The sequence below is a fragment of the Podarcis pityusensis genome (assembly GCF_964106645.2).
Source record: "Podarcis pityusensis genome assembly, chromosome: 4".
In the NCBI taxonomy this organism is placed as follows: Eukaryota; Metazoa; Chordata; class Lepidosauria; order Squamata; family Lacertidae; genus Podarcis; species Podarcis pityusensis.
Window position 1 is genome coordinate 76,702,451 of NC_138027.1, and position 13,278 is coordinate 76,715,728.

Consider the following 13,278-nt stretch of genomic DNA (forward strand, 5'->3'; position numbering starts at 1 on the left):
AAAGGCTCATACAGAGGCAGAATTAGGGCAGTGTGGTCATTGCCACCACACTGGGGGCTGAGCAACGCCATGCTCATTTATGTAGGGTAGCCGTCATGATGTATGCACAGTCTTAATGGTGCAAGAGTGTTGGAAGTGAGAGGTATGGCTGCAGAGTAGGGCCGGGATTGCTAAACTTGAGTGTAGGAACCATTGGGTTCCTGAATTCATTAGATGAAATACGTTCATTTGGCTTATACATAGTTAAAACAGCACGACATTGAAAAGGGTCCTGTTTACTAAACTGAAGGACACTGGGCATTTTGGTTGTTGGGTTGGTACCTATATATTCCAAAAGGAATATCAGTAAAAGTAGTAAGCACCACTACCCCCGGTATGCTAAAAATATTACACTATGAATGCAGTGCCCCTATTATTTATTTCCTCTGCCCTGGTGAGGGTAATGTCATCATTAAGATGGCTAATATTAAGGCTCCTATAATATTACAGCTTCTATGCTCCCTCATTCAATTGAGTCTCCAGAAAAGATTGTTCTGTCACTTCACTAAGATATAAAATCGTACCTTGGTTTTCGAACAGCTTAGTTCTCGAACGTTTTGGCTCCCGAAAATTGCAAACCCGGAAGTGACTGTTCTGATTTGCAAACTATTTTTGGAAGCCAAATGTCTGACAGGGCTTCCGCGGCTTCTGATTGGCTTCAGGAGCTTCCTGCAGCCAATCAGAAGCCGCACTTTGGTTTCCGAACATTTTGGAAGTCAAATTTGCCTTCCAGAACGGATTCTGTTCAACTTCCGAGGTATGACTGTACAAGGTCAGGTCTATTGAACAAGTATAAGTTCAATACTTGCCTGGAAATTGAATATAGGAATGGTAAACTGCCATCACTCAATGTACAATGCAAATATAATATAGACAGGTCTTGCCAATCATTTAGAGGACACTTAAAGGCTTCTCTCTCTCTCTCTCTCTCCAAACTTTAAAAGGTCCTCTTCTGACTTTATTTTTGCTATAGACACTTTGATCTTCATGATGCTTTCCTAGACACTGCTATTATCTATTAAAGCATATTGCCTGAGAACTAAACCAACAGCACAACCTGATGTATAGTACTCAGTTGCTGAATCAAAATAAGAACAGATCAGCCCCTCCATAACTTGGTGCAAAAGCTTCACAGTTAATGAATGTGTGAACTAACAGTGCAATGTTATAATGTCTGCTCGGGAGTAAGCCCCATAGATTTTAATGAGGTTTTCTCCCATGTGTGTACTAGATTAGATCCTAAGACAACTTTACCACCCCTGAGCTGTTAGTTAGGTTACATCTAAGGTCTTGCCTGCATGTATTTCTCAAATTTAGATATGAGCTTTGTAGCTGCTTAGTTCTTAGTTTATTAATCAATTCTTAACTTTTTGCCAGCAAGGTAAGCCAGGGATGCCTTGAGTAGAATGCACAGAGTGTGGTGGAATAATGCATTAATGCTGTTCAGTCTTGGAGACACAACACAAAATGAAAAGGGGCTGGGAGGGAGTGGGACAAATAAATAAATAAAGTCAGCTCAGGCACTAAGTCAAACTTACAGAGATCTTAATGGCCATGGCCTCATTTGCTTGTTCATTTTCACACTGAGCACACACACCCTTTCCCCCCTTGACTTCTCAAGGCTGTTATTTCGCTTCCCGGCTTATCTGGAGGCAATATTGCTGTGGTCATGTGTTGTTCTGCTTGGCCCAGGACACAACCTCGTTCAGCTGGGGATCAATTACCTGACCCACTAGGAAAGAAGTAAGTTTATGCTACCTTTCCAGCAAAGCTACGAGGTTATGACCCTGGGTCAGCTACTAGAGTTCTTCAGCACTCCAACATAGGAATATGAATGCGCACAAAGAAGGAATGGAGAACGTCAAATTACATTGCCACATGTACCGTGTATAGAAAGGCATATGCCCATTGCATACTAAGCATCGTTTTTATTTCAATCTTCATTTCTTGTGGTCGAGATTTATGGACCCAAAAACGTTGCAAGCATCTTGCTGGGAATTGGGTATCCCAGAAGCATTAAAAGTTTTCTAAAGTTATGCCAACATCAACTGAGTCAGCCCTCCGCTTATAATGAAAACAGCGCTGCCTGAACTCATTTTACTTGTGACCTTTTGTAGTTTATCTGGGACAGCTATGGCAAAGGCTGGGATGCAAGAGACGTGCAGCCACATCTGCTTTTACAGACGGCATCTGCAATAGGTGCCCCTGATCTGAACAAAACCAGAATGTATACAATCATAGAATCGTAGAGTTTGAAGGGAGCCTGAGCCCCATCTAGTCCAACCCTCTGCAATAGAGGATTCAAGTGGAAGTCTCCCATCGTGTCAGAAACACCCTGATTAAAAAATGTGATCACGATTAGGGAAATGTAAACTAGCTTAGCTTTTCCCATGATTATGTATGTTGTTATAGGATTTTAAATATGTGGTTCTTCACTGGGATCTTACAGAACTAGGGGTGCATAAACAGCGTTGGAGCCCTAATCTGTTTAATCTGGCGTTACCTATAGCCAAGGAGTCAGTGGGCTAGTGACTCCCTGCACACTTTTTGCTCAAGTGTTAGTAGAGGTCCATTTTTCTAGTACCTGACTCTCCTGGTGTGGAATATTCTTTATCACACACGTCTGCATATGCTACAAAACTTTAAGAAGTATGCAAATCTTCACCAAAAAAAGTGATAATGCAGTAAGTGTTCAAATATGTGTGTGCTTATATCAATGGATGGATGGTTGGACAGATGGGTGAATAGACCGCTAGATAATTCTTGTCAAATGATCCTGAAAATGTCCCTGTAGAATTAGAATACATTTGGTTAGTTCTCATCCTTCACTGATTAAGCAGGCCCATCACTCCCCTGAAATTAGTGAAGTTTGGACTCTTAATGGCAATTGCAAATCTTCCAAATCAATCCTTCTGTGAAATCATGGCATGAAAGATCTGCTAATTACATTGATATGTTTGAAGCATCATGCTACACATACACAAACCTCCACACCCTCCAACATTTAATAAGTGAAAACAGGGATGCGTGAATTTGTAACATCCATATTACCTTTCTGAGAAGTTACTGCGTGAGCTCATTCAGCTCTAGCCCACTGCTGATGGTTCTTGCCCTGATTCTAGGCAGCAGTCTTCATTTTCTCAGGAATAGCCCATTGCTTCAAAAGCACAACAAGCATCTTTAAATTTTAGTTAAATATATACGGGATATCCTGTAATGCAGGAGTCAGCAACCTTTTTCAGCCGTGAACCAGTCCACCGTCCCTCAGACCATGTGGTGGACCAGACTATATTTTTTTTGGGGGGGGGGGATGAACGAATTCCTATGCCCCACAAATAACCCAGAGATTCATTTTAAATAAAAGCACACATTCTACTTATGTAAAAACACGCTGATTCCCAGACCATCCGCGAGCCAGACTGAGAAGGCGATTGGGCCACATCCGGCCCACAGGCCTTAGGTTGCCTACCCCTGCTGTAATGTGTTATCAAAGGTTCACCAGGCTTCACCATGTGAAGCACACAAAATGTCAGGCTGTATGGCGGTGTCTTAGTATTCATGCTTTCGCAGTACAGTCAATATGCATCTCTTTCAGAGATGTACAGTACACCACTAGGCATGCCTACTCAGAAGCAGCCTACTCAGAGTTCAATGTGACTTACTTCTGGGTAAGTGTATATTGTTTTAGTAAAAAATAAAATAAAATAGAGAACTCTCCAGCCAATCAACAAAGAAAGGCACAGTGGAGTGTGAATACTTTTCAAACTATTTACAAGATGGTAGGCCTACAATCCAGAGCACTTTGGGAACTCCTTGGCTCTCCAGATGTTGCTGAACCTCAACCCCCATCATCCTCAGCCATTGGTCATGCTTGCCGAGGCTGATTGGCAAGTTCAACAACATATGGAGGGCCAAAGGTTCCTCTGTCTTGGTCTAGACCAGGGTTTCCCAAACTTGGGTCTCCAACTGTTTTTGGACTACAGTTCCCACCATCCCTGACCACTGCTCCTGCTAGCTAGGGATGATGGGAGTTGTAGTCCAAAAACAGCCAGAGACCCAAGCCAGAAACCCTAACCTAGAGACACAGAGGAGGGGAAGGGATAACCTCTGCAAAAACCACCAGCCCAGCAATTCAGGCTTATAAAATGTCAACAGGACGTCACAAAAGCATATATCCAAGCACAAACAGAAGGGAAAGTGTAGCTGCCTTGTAAATTGATGGACTCTCTGTCCATTCAGGTAGGAATGTTCTGCTCTAAGTTGCATCATTTATCCTGGATCTCAAGCAGAGGGTTTGGGGTTTTTTTTGCACCATAGGAAAGTAGTGGATTTTCTTTTGATAGAGGTTCTTAAGCGAAGGGTAGATGGTCACCTATCTGGGATGCTGCAGTAGGTAGGGGGTTGGGCTAGAACATTTTTGAAGTCCCTTCCAACTCTGTTATTCTAGCACAAGCCTCCTGATTGTTTACAAGCCTGGTCCTTTACAGAAGCTGAACCTTTCTGCATGTGGTCTACAACTGACAGGATGCTGCAACATAGAACGATTGATATACGGGTGGAGGCAGCAAGGATGGGGTGGTGGTAGAAAAGACGGGCTGTGGTAATAGAGAAAACAAAGAATCCTGAGGCAAATAGGGATCATTGGAACATATGGACCAAGAAAACTAGCAGAATATTGAAATACAAAGCCAACACATATCCATCTTACTCCCAAGCATGTCAGATGTTCCTCACTGGAAGAGACCTAAAATAATAAAAAAATGAAATCAAAGTCCCATTGAACATAATGGAGGCACACAATGTTTTGCCACACAATGTTTTGACGTGTTCCTTATTTTTGAAACTTTGATCTGGTGACTTTTACTTATCCCTGCCACTCTTGCAAACAAGTCAGTTTTCAACTTCTGACCCTCTGGGTCCTGTGATCTTTTCCCTTTATTTTCAATATTAGTTAGAGGGAAGCTTGTGCATTCCTCTTTTACTTCCCCTTCCCTTCCTGGCACAGGGAAAACATATGCCACTTTTAATAAGCACGTAGGAATGATATAAGCACTGCTGTTGCCATGGATTTGAGATAAACACATATTACAAGTTACAACTCATCTTAAGCATTGCTGGAGCTCATTTAAAAATACAGATTTGGGTAAGCAGTTTTTCTCTCTCTTCCTCCTAATCGATCACAGATCCCTTATAAATAGTGAGGGTTTGTGGCCCTTGATTCAATCAAAACAGATGCCTAAAGTTCAGGTGCCAAATACTGCAAATATGTAAGATGCTGAGTTGATAATCAATGATGCCAAACAACACATAGTGACTTATTCTGCCTGTAGAGACTGCAGGTGCATCAAAGATTCACCAATGCCAATTTTTACATGGCTAAATATCAATTCCTGAGGAGTAAAACTATTTCCTGAAATTTTGTGTGTGTGCGTATTGATCCTTAGAATGTGGGTGAGAGGGGAGGCAATTCTGCTGGGGGCCATTGTTTCTGCTAGTTGCTGCAACTGCAGCACAACTCTATCTTTGTGGACGTTGCTTCTTTGCTCTTTGAGGCTTAATCACATGGGCGTTCCCAGCCAATCACAAATCATTTAGTGGAAGGGGGTATTGTCACAGCATGTCTAGCCAATCAGATTTGCCTGCTGAATGACAACACAGTGAGAGCAAATTGGGGGAATGGAGACTGCTGTAGGTGGTAACATTTAGGTGGACATGTGGGGTAATGCATTGACTGTTGTGAAGTCTATCAAATGTGGTTGTATAAGGTAAATGAAGTCCAATGAAATAGGATTAAATGAAGCTTCCTTAACCAAGTCAGTGCTACCTAATATGGTTCTGACATCTACCTTTAACTGGTTTTCAAGCAGATAATTTTCCCTACATCTCCTACCTCTTTCAGCTAAAGGTACTGAAAGGACCTTGTTCAAACAAAAATGCTTCAGGCTGGACACAAGATAAGGTAGGTCAAGCTTGGGCAGAGCTCTGAAGTTGTTCCAACAAGATCCATAATTGAGAAGATCTATTCTGGGGAGCAAATTTTGACCTCTCTTAGGGCACCAAATATTACCAAAGTTGACCAAAGTCTGCTCCTGATCTATTGCTGTGGAGAGCTTCAGGTCCTCCTGGGTCTTCTACAGCTAAGTCTTCTCAGCCAGAAGATAGCAATGCCTTATTCTTGGGCCACAGGGAGGGTGTTGGTCCAGCAGGTTCATCTGATAACCACGTTGCTGGTGTCCTTCCTGTTGAGGTTTGGAGTCCTTGTTACCATTGCCTGATGGAGAGGATCCTGACTCCTGCTAATGAAAACCCACAGTAACCCTGAGACTGGTTATCTAGGAAGGAGGTAGCTTTGCATATTGGGCTCTCTTTTGTTCTGTGCTGAAACTCGCCTCACCCTGATCCAGTGTGGTAATTTACTTTTTCACAGATTTCTCCTGTGTGTAAAGGTTTCCTGTTCATTGAAACAGAAGAGCCAGGCCTACATGCTCAGAAACAGGGATCAGGAACCCATTGGCCCCTCCAGATGTGTAATTCTTTCACCTCTGACGCCCTTCACCCCTGGCCATTGACTATGATGCCTGGGAGTGATGGGCACTGGAGTTCAACAACATCTGGCAGCCCAAAAATTCCCCATCCCTGTTCAAAAGTATATGTGCATGGATCTAGTTAACAGATTTAAATGAATGAGGCATCCTGTGTATTCATCTCAGTGGATACAGATTTCTCAACAACAGTGTCTATCTACTTGTAAATTCTGAGGATGTGGTCATATTTATATGGACATATTCAGCTGGATTCCCTCCACATGCATTTTGTCTCATGTAAACACACAAAGTACAATATTTTGTGGCATTTTTAAAAAATACCTTTTTTGCACATTAGTGCAAAAGTGCACAAGTATTTCTACTTCCGTGGAAATCTCTACATATGAACCCCAAGGGAGATTGCTAGAGAAGGTTTTGTGGTGAAAACGCATGCGTGTGAAACAGGTATTTAACAAGGTCTTCAGTTTCTGCATTTTGCAGCTTGCAGACTTGGACCAATAGATCTTTAACAAATCACCACACACAGAGCAGCATGATTACTGAGATTGGAAGGCATTGGAGGGGGGGGGGGCATTGTTCACAGATCTAAAGGCTGGCAGAGTGTGGGGGGGCACTCTGGATAAAAAGATGGATTTGATAGGTTAAGAAGTCATAGAACTTTGACAAAGCATAACTTTACTAATACAAATAAGCTCTCTGAGCTACATTGGAATTCACATCACACCACACCTGGTAAGAATTAGTCTAGCACAGCATCATCAATCATAGTGTGGTTGTCAGTTTTGACATCCTTTAAGTCTATGTTGTGTGCTTAATGACTACATTACAGAAAATGTAAACAGACACCAAACATACAGGTATGCCCTATTTTTTTTTAATCCCTTTTTGATATTTTTTTTAAAGTCTCTTGGGTGCAGGGATCTATGCAAGTTGTGCAGAAAGCTACACTACCACAAACAGCACGAGAGTGAGGTTTCAAACTGAATTGAATAAAAGATAAATTTCTCAAGTGTAGGGATCCGGTTACAAAAATGTATAATTCATATTTACACGGGTTTTCTCTTCTTTAGAGAGAAAGAGAAAATGGGAATATGCCTTATTAAAACCAGTGACAAAACGCCCATTTATTTGCATGCAACACATATGAACTGCATTATATTCGCACAGTTTCTTTATTCTTAGCCGTGATGACATGTCCACTGCGTACTACCAAGGATTCAATGGTCAGTGGTGAGAATGTTACATGCTCTTCATCAGACATATATGGGAAGAAAATGTGGGAGAAATGTTTGCATTTATAATGCGGAAACAGAGCTGCTGCCACTACCCGCCTCCCGCCGCCCAAATACTAACTGAGTGGATGTACACTCTGTCGATTCCCCCCACCCAGCCACCGCCTACTCACAAATGTGTATGCAGGGATTACAGATACAGAGATCCTGCATTATGTTTCCACATAAAGGCCTGGCATGGTTGTGCTTGCTTTCAGGCACTGCAAAGGTAAAGGGGAGGGGTGGTGGCTGGGTGGATGGGTGGGGTGAGGAATATAACCTCAGGAGAAAGTTTGTAAAATCCCAATGTAAGAAAGAAATAGGCAAGATCTTAAATTAGACCAGGCTTCGACTTTTTGAAACAACTCTTAAGAGCAAATGCGCTGTTTGGCTGAGACGGTTCATATGATGTGTGCAAATTTTATTTATAAACTAGTATTTCATTAAATGCTACTAGCCTCACGCTGATCGAATATAAGCAAGTTGCAGTGAGATATAGTCAGTTTATGCAATCTGCCAATTCGTACCCAAACTTTAGAGCAGCGTTGCTTGTAAGACTGTGATATTAGTTGTGGAAGGGTTAATGCTGTACTGTTTTTAACACTTGATTGGAAGCTGCCCAGAGTGTCTAGGGAAACTTAGCCAGATGGGCGGGGTATAAATAAATTATTATTATTATTATTATTATTATTATTGACAATAATGCATTTTTTTGCACATCTCAGCATTGACATGGCTTTACGTTATCTCAGTAATGTTTACAGCAGCCTTGTAAGGTAGTCAAGCATTCTTATCCCTGTTTTGCAGCTTGGGTGGGGAAGAGGCTACTGCTGAGAATGTGACTTCCCTCAGAAAACCCAGCCCTATAAATTTTTACTCAGAGCTAAATCCCAGTGAGTTCAATGGGTCTTAGTGGGTGTGGGATTGCAGTCTAAGGCCATCCACCAAGCTCGTGTGTGTAGCCATCTTTTGTGAAATCGTTTTAATAGCACAGCATTTAAATGGATCCTGTACAGTTTATAAATGGATAAATACCTTTTGGTGTGTGTGTGTTTGTGTGTGTGTGTGTTCCTCTCTTCAGAGCATTTGCATCACAAACTTTTGGCAGGCTGCAAGCTAGAGAAACCCTCTCCTTAAATGTGTTGTTTTGAAAGTAACATTAATTTCATTGGGACTTACTTTCAGGTCCTATATTTATGATCTGGGTGGAAAGTATTTAATTTCAAGTCTTCGATTTACAATAGTCCAATGTCTTCTGAAATTCTGTGATGAGGAGTAGAAACCATAGTTACCCACCTCTCTGCCTCTCTCTCAAAAGCAGCTCTGAGCATGGTAAAAAAACAACATAATTTTTTTTAAAGCATACAAATGTTATATTACACAATGGACTGCTTTACAAAGGGTAAAGAAGGAGTGGAGTTAAGTATATATTGCAAAGAGACTTTTATTTTCCAAAGGATCAATGGGATAAATCTGGGCATGTTATGTAAATATGAATGTGTATGTGTGTGTGTTCAATTTCCATCAAAGAGAAGAATCAGTGCTGTTTGATAAAACTATTTTCATACATCTTTTGCCTGGTTCAGGCAAGCATTTACATGACTTCCCTAGAGCATCAATTCCTACAATGCCACAGTTCTAGGAATGAAACATAATTAATAAGTCGTACATTTGAAATGTGTAATATTATATTTTAAAAAGATTTGTTTTGGATCAAGCATTGTCTTCAGTACGGATCATATAGAAAGGTATCTCCCCCCCCCCCCCCCATGACCCATGTTACTTTCGCACAATGCCATTCGAAATTCACTGTAGGAAACATTGACACATATAGGTAACCAATAGCCCAGTTCTAAAACAATTTCCATTTTGGGATGGTTTTACCTTTAGCAACCCACATCCATTGCAAGATCGACTTCTGCCCTTGTAATTCTCCCCCATTACAATATTTGCCAAGAATCCTGGAGAGGAGGAAAGAGTAGAAATCTAGGCTGAAAGAGCAGCAGATATCAGTTTTTCAAGAGAAAAACTTTATATAAGGAGAAGGGAAAAGATAATCTTTTCCTGTGATCTCTAAGCATACTATTTTAAGGGTTGCATGCGCTCTCTCTCTCACTCTCTTAAAAAAACACCTCCTGATTCTGATTCCTTTCAAGCCAAAGTTTCAAACCAACTCTGACTGAATCCAGAATATAACTGACTGCCCTTCTCAGAGTGCTAATAAAGGGTTACACTGGCTTTAATGAAAATGTACTAGGTTCACATAATTCAGTAGCTAATTAAAAGCGCGGCTGAAAGCCGGGAGCACAGATATTGTTTATATTGATAGCTATTGTATTACTTCGGTATATAATGCAAGCCTCTTCAGCTGACTGATGCCCAAAGGAGGGACTAACAAATCGCTCAGCTGGTGGTTGACATTGGTCCTGAAGAAAGCTAGCAAGGAACACTCTGCTGCCTTTTCAGAGCCTGAACACCAGCTGTCACCCAGCTATGGGTGCTGAAAAGCCGCTGTCACTTCATCCAAAGGGATTTACTTGGTCAGAAGGGAAAATTTAAATACAAAGCATGCAGCTAAGAAGCTAGTGAAAAGGATTATGAGTGCACAGGAGCACATGTGTATAAGACACTAATACATCTTTAGGAAATTTCAGATTCCCCCAAAGCCTGGATTAATGCCAGAGGCAGGGTGGTATACGTAGGCAAGGACCTTTTACCGTTAAGTTATTATCTCTCAGCTCATTCAGTGTTAGAGGTCTCTCATTTTAGGGGGGGGGGGAGAAAACGTTTCCCCTGCCCACCACCTCACACATCATCATCCTCCCCTCATCCTTCAAAAAAGCTGAGCGGGTCCTTTCTGGCCTGCTCTGAATGAAAGTGATATGCAACACCTATGGGCATATTTTTTTTTACCATCCGTGGCTTATTTGGCACACATGCCCTGAAACCTCACAAAATTGTAGCACGAAAGAAGACAGGTGTCTCGATTGCATTCAGCAAATGGCGTGCGGGCATTAATGGTGGCAACAGAGGAGAGAGGGGCATTTTATTACGGGAGCTCTGAGGTAAATATGTGGCGGGGAGGGACGGGGACGGCATTCCTGACTGAATCCATTGCTGGTATTCATAAATAAAATTGCACAGTGGACAGGGATCAAGCGTTGTACCCTATAGGGCCTTGGGAGGCGAGTTGTTGTTTTGTTCTTTCTTCGAAATGGAAAAACAATAATAACAATAATAATGCATTTAACAATTTGTGTATTTAGCCGGCTAAATGCACGGCAGTGGGTTTCAGCTCAACCCCACATTGCTTTGCCTGGGGTGAGGTACTTTTCTTCCTGCTGTGAATAGAGCTTCTGGCCTGCCCTGCTGGCGGCAGGAAACTGAGGAGAAGAGAAAGCGCCAAGCTGTTTATAGAGGGAGGAATGGAGAAAGGCGACTGTAGTGGAAGATTCAAGATACAAATACTGGACCCTGTGGGAAGAGTTATAGAAGACATTATTGCAGTCAGTCTGAACAAGCAGTTTTGACCTTGCCTCCAACATAGGCAGTGTTACTAATTCTAGAATGAGGGAAAAGTGGTGGTGGTGGTGGGTTTTGAAGGATGGGCCCTGTGGGAGACACGGTGACTTGGAAAAAGACCATGAAATAATGGCAACGACAATAATGAAGATAACCATCAAAATAAATAAATAAAATGTAATATGACTGCATGTGGGGTTTTTATTTTGGGTGGGTGGGTGGGGGGAGAGGCAGAAGGTGGGAAGCAGAGAAATTCCTGTTAACAAGTCCACAAGGATGTTAATGACATGTGTGGCACAAAGCCTTGAGATTTAACAAAAGTGCACACAGCTCAAAGCAGCTGCCTTTAGAGGTCAGTAGAACATCGCTGCAGTATTTACAAATTTTCCACGAAGGATTAGAAGTTAGGCTTAAAACCTTTATAGAGATACACAGATGTACACACAAAATCTCTCTCTCTCTCCCCCTCCCTCCATATATATATATACGCACACACGTAAATCATTCCAGAGGATGCTGTATTACTGTTATCTAAATTTCTTCACATAGACTATCGTGTATCTGCCCCAGCAAAGCTGATTAGTGAGCAGCTTGATTCTGACACATCCTTTATGCCAGCCCCAAGCCGCCTCGCACAGCCACCTTATTCACTGTGGAGACAGGCCTGAAGCAAGATTGTAACACAACATATGCAAATGAGATGAGCCTCACACCACTTAAAATGAGATGGCTATAATATGTAACAGCTTAATGTGCCCAGGGACGTGATTGATGCCCTTTCCCCCATCTCTAAAGAGCTTTGGGTTTGGCTTGAGACACCCTTTCAAGCCATATATGTTTATTTCTTTTTAACGTCATCTTTCCAGCGATGCGTTCCCCTCTTTTCTTTAATCCTACATGTTGCGTGCGCCCCTCTATAGATTCAAGTAATGTTGTCAGATAGCAGATCTTATGCATGTAAAAAATAAAAAATGGGAAGGCGTCGAAAGTAACTTACTTAAAAAGTTAAAACAGATTAGGATTATTTCCACTTCCAAAGAGCAATTATTAAATCGAGACAAAGCGTAGTTTCAATTAAAATATACTGTTTGAAATCTGGCATGGTGCCTCCCATTAATAAACCGCACTGCTCTTAGATTTCAAAATAGTGTTGCAGAACTAGTGCCTTGCAAAAAAAATAAAAGCAAAATCCCCAAATAACCAAATGTTGCCCAGCTCAACTGCCTGTACACTGCTAATCAGTATTCATTTCCTGTCCTTAAAGTAAACAGAAAACAGATTTCTCCATTTCCCCTAAAATCAATCTCTCACTGTATGTCAGTTGCTTTATCCCAATTAGTATTCTAAATTCATTTATTTTTGTCATAAATTAGATTTTTTTTTTAACATACCTTGGCACAGCTTTTCATTCACTACTTATATGTAATGTGACAGACCTAACGTCATGTTGCTTAGTGGGAATTAACAAAAACAAAAAAAAGGTAACTTGTTAATGAATTGAGATGAATTGGAGGGGAAAAGGCGTATTAATTATTGCTTGCCTAGTAGGTTAAGCTTTGGCTCTTCACCTCAGTGGCCCAGAGTACATTTCTTGCCTTTGGCCATGTCGGAGGGGCTCATTAAAACATCTCTTGGGAGGAGACAGAAATTATTAGTGAAAAGCATTGGTCAGTGCCTCTACTAGAAGAACCCAGCAGGGGAAAGAATCCCTGATCTCGGAGAACTAACAAGACTGTGTATATTACACCTGTAATCAAACTGCTTAGAAAATGCCAAGAGACCAAAGTCTTCTCTTTTTTGACTGGAAGAGTTATCTGAAAATGCTGAAGCTCACCCGTGATTGATGTGCAGATACAATTACAAGCCTTCATATATTGTACAACATTGTGGCTGTAAACTTT

General features: G+C 41.5%; 1 long non-coding RNA gene across 2 annotated transcripts; it reads right to left on the bottom strand.

Moving 5' to 3' along the window:
* Positions 1 to 7,757: 7,757 nt before the first annotated feature.
* LOC308476059 lies at positions 7,758 to 12,011 on the bottom strand. Of its 2 annotated transcripts, none has more exons than XR_013985661.1 (4): positions 11,870 to 12,011; positions 9,740 to 9,816; positions 9,035 to 9,178; positions 7,758 to 7,832 (listed from the first exon to the last, which is right to left on the bottom strand). It is a non-coding gene; the product is annotated as an uncharacterized lncRNA (long non-coding RNA). The 2 variants fall into 2 exon arrangements; XR_013985662.1 differs by having other exon boundaries at positions 9,740 to 9,846.
* Between the last annotated feature and the right edge of the window lie 1,267 nt (positions 12,012 to 13,278).